Source organism: Micropterus dolomieu, unplaced genomic scaffold (genome assembly GCF_021292245.1).
Source record: "Micropterus dolomieu isolate WLL.071019.BEF.003 ecotype Adirondacks unplaced genomic scaffold, ASM2129224v1 contig_14316, whole genome shotgun sequence".
Lineage (NCBI taxonomy): Eukaryota > Metazoa > Chordata > Actinopteri > Centrarchiformes > Centrarchidae > Micropterus > Micropterus dolomieu.
In genome coordinates this window covers 1-3,863 of record NW_025743302.1, presented here as the reverse complement: position 1 = coordinate 3,863, position 3,863 = coordinate 1, and the positions used below count along the sequence as shown (strand labels likewise).

Here is a 3,863-nt window from a genome sequence, read left to right as displayed (position 1 = left end):
TTTTCTGAATGGAGTTTGGTGAGAGAGCAGCAGCCACGGAGGCTAAACCAGGTAAACGTTGTGTTTGAACTCACAGCGGGCGGATGAGCAGTTGGTCACTTTCCTCCGCAGGAACCGTGGCGTCACATTTACGTTTAGATGCCATGTTTACCTGAATAAACTCACAAATCTTCCACAAATACTAAATTAACTCAGAACTTCAGCTATTCCGCGCGTTGCCACAACTTTAACTCACTTCCGGCTCCTGCTGAAATACCTCCGTGTGGTACAACTGCTGGTAACTTTGGTTCCACCTTTGGGAGTGTGTTTTTCTTCTTCTTTTATGGCAGATTGCAACCATGACTTGCTGTACCGGAGTATGTTGCATAAACTATGTTTGACACAACTTCATTTCATAAAATAATTAAAATAATATTGAGAGAAAAAACTAAATCCTATTATATATATCTCTATATTTTTCAGATAATAATAATAAACCTTCAAGGCTTCACTTCCTTCCTGCCTGACTTATTTTTTGATTTAGCCTTTGTGAAGATCAAACTCAGCAGGAAAAGAAATGTACTTGAGTAACAGAATAAATCAAGACTATTTGTTGAGTTTTTGTCTCCAAACCTTTATTGAAATAAATGAGAAGCTCTGCAGCCATCAGCAGCTACTAGATGCTGCTCCAAGAAAACTTTATTAAAGTGAAAATCAGAGTCAACACAGTTTGTACACAACAAGTTCAGCCCTGAGATCATTTCACCATTTCTAAGAAAACACATTTCTGACATTAAAGGCACAATCAGTGAACCAGATGTTAACCAAAGTGAAGCCTCGTCCACCACCAACATTTAAACCACAGGACTGGAAGTTGTCTCCCTCCTACACAGAACACAGAGACACTGAGGAGAAACCATAGAACCAGAGCGTAAATCCAGGATAAAGAGGTTCAGTGAATGTGGTGTTGAAGGTGTGGAGGTGGATCAGTGTGTCAGAGGAGACTCTGTAGAAGGACAGAGAGCCAGCAGGACAGTCCACATACACTGCTGCTCTGTTAGAGGAGGAGGAGGAGGAGGAGGAGGAGGAGAGAGGGAGGTCTGTTTCTCTGTTATTGTGAAAGACAGAGTAACGACCATCATAGCAGCTCAGACTCCAGGACTGATCATTCAATCCAAACACACAGTCTTTACTCTTTCCTCTCCTTCTGATTCCTCTGTAACTCACTGATATATAAACTCCTCCTCTCCACTCGACCTCCCAGTAACAGCGACCAGTCAGACCAGTTTTGCACAGCAGCTGACACCAGCAGTCAAATCTCTCTGGATGATCAGGATATGGCTGCTCCTCTGTCACATGTGTCACCTTCCTGTTGTTGTCAGACAGTTTGAGGTTTCTGTGTGCTGTGTTTGTGTCCAGTGTGAGTTCACAGAGATCTGATGGAGAGAACGAGACACAACACAGCAGCAGTTTATCATCAGACACATCTGAAGATTTATTCTTTGTTTTCTATAAAGTTTAATGATGATGCATTTAGTCAGTAATGTTTGAATGAATAAATACCACAACTATCAACTTTGTATTAAGAGAAACTGACTGTGTGCTGTTTTGTCATCATGAGTCAGATTGAATCCACACTTACACTTCCTCAGACCAGGTTTTAACCTCTGCTCTCCACCATGGTCCACCCTGGAGGAAGAAACACAGTCAGAGTGATTTTCTATCCAACATGAGTCCTAACTGCTGTTCAACATGAAGCAGTGTTCCTCAGTTTGTCAGTGTGACAGAGAAACAGGCTGAAACTCATCTGTGTCAACTGTCTCCAGGATTCTTTCACTGTCTGACAGAAAAAGACTTGAAGAAGAAGACAACTAATATGAGAGCAGGATGTCAAATATTGTCCTCTGCATGTTGTCCCGCTAAATAAACAGTTTGACCAGCATTCACACATGAACAACTAAACTGTTTCCAGACTGTTCTCAGATCAGATTCAACTTGTATTGAGTAATTTCTGTCAGAAACAGAGGGTCTGAGGACAGAGAGGCCACATGATGTACAGATTGTAAAGCTTTGAGACAAGTTTGTGATTTTGCACTTAATAAAACTGACTTGGGAATTTCATATCAATAAAGGACTGTATTTCACAGAGACAGATGAGGCTAAATGATGAAGTTAACAGAGAATAAAGGCACCTAGAAGGTGTTTCTCTCAGCAGCAAATAATTATATGCATCTAAATGTGCGCATTTGTTTTGCTTTAAATATTTAACAATTGTATTTATAATAAAAAAACAAAACACTAGTGTTTACAGTGTTGGACAAACCACTTGGAAAATGTAGTGAGCCAAGCTACCAGTTAACTCTACATTAAATGAAGCTTCACTACACTGAAGCTACCCCCAGGAGAAACGTAGCAAGCTAAGCTACAGCAACATGGCTAAAGTCCTTTACTACATCTGAGCTACTTTGTTTATATTGAACCAACTTCATTCCAGAGTAGCAAAAGAATAAAGACCTGCTCCAAACAGTAACAACGTGAGAGATCTAAATCAGACAGAAACTCCCAAATATTACAACAAAATGTATTTCCTCACAAACTGAGAACCAGTGGTAAAACATTGTTACTTTAATAGATGTGCTGCTTGTCAAAGCATGACATTTTCAATGTATGATTTATTTTGATAGATACAAAAAAGTATTGTCAGCCACTGATTGTGCAAGTTCTCCTATTTATAAAGATGAGGTCTGTTTTGTCATAGGTACACTTCAACTATGAGACACAAAATGAGGAGAAAAAAATTCCAGGAAATCACATTGTAGGATTTTTAAAGAATTTATTTGTAAATTATGGTGGAAATAAGTATTTGGTCAGTACTCAAGGTCAAATGTTTCCTGTAAGTCTTCAGCAGGTTTGCACACTGTAGCTGGTATTTTGGCCCATTCCTCCCTGCAGATCTCCTCTAGAGCAGTGATGTTTTGGGGCTGCCGCTGGGCAACACGGACTTTCAACTCCCTCCACAGCTTTTCTATGGGGTTGAGGTCTGGAGACTGGCTAGGCCACTCCAGGACCTTGAAATGCTTTTTAACGGAGCCCGAGCGGCGTGTTTGGGATCATTGTCATGCTGGAAGACCCAGCCACGTTCCATCTTCAACGCTCTCACTGATGGGAGGAGGTTTTGGCTTAAAATCTCACGATACATGGCCCCGTTCATTCTTCCCTTAACACGGATCAGTTTTCCTGTCCCCTTTGCAGAAAAACAGCCCCAAAGCATGAGGTTTCCTCCCCCATGCTTCACAGTAGGTATGGTGATGCAACTCTGCATTCTTCTTCCTCCAAACACAACGAGCTGAGTTTTTACCAAAAAGTTCTATTTTGGTTTCATCTGACCACATGATGTTCTCCCAATCCTCCTCTGGATCATCCATATGCTCTCTGGCAAACTTCAGACGGGCCTGGACATGTACAGGGGGGACACGCCTGGCGTCCCTCTCGGCGTAGTGTGTTACTGATGGTAGCCTTTGTTACTTTGGTCCCAGCTCTCTGCAGGTCATTCATCAGGTCCCTCCGTGTAGTTCTGGGATTTTTGCTCACCGTTCTCATGATCATTTTGACCCCACGGGATGAGATCTTGCGTGGAGCCCCAGATCGAGGGAGATTATCAATGGTCTTGTACGTCTTCCATTTTCTTACAATTGCCCCCACAGTTGATTTCTTCACACCAACCTGCTTGCCTCTTGTAGATTCACTCTTCCCAGCCTGGTGCAGGTCTACAATTTTCTTCCTGGTGTCCTTCGACAGCTCTTTGGTCTTGGCCATGGTTGAGTTTGGAGTCTGACTGTTTGAGGCTGTGGACACGTGTCTTTTATACAGATAACGAGTTCAAA

The 3,863-nt window shown here is 42.0% G+C and overlaps 1 long non-coding RNA gene across 1 annotated transcript; it reads right to left on the bottom strand.

Annotated features, from left to right (window-relative positions):
* Positions 1–597: 597 nt before the first annotated feature.
* LOC123966817 lies at positions 598–2,475 on the bottom strand. The gene is made up of 2 exons (XR_006824073.1): positions 1,622–2,475; positions 598–1,415 (listed from the first exon to the last, which is right to left on the bottom strand). It is a non-coding gene; the product is annotated as an uncharacterized LOC123966817 (long non-coding RNA).
* Between the last annotated feature and the right edge of the window lie 1,388 nt (positions 2,476–3,863).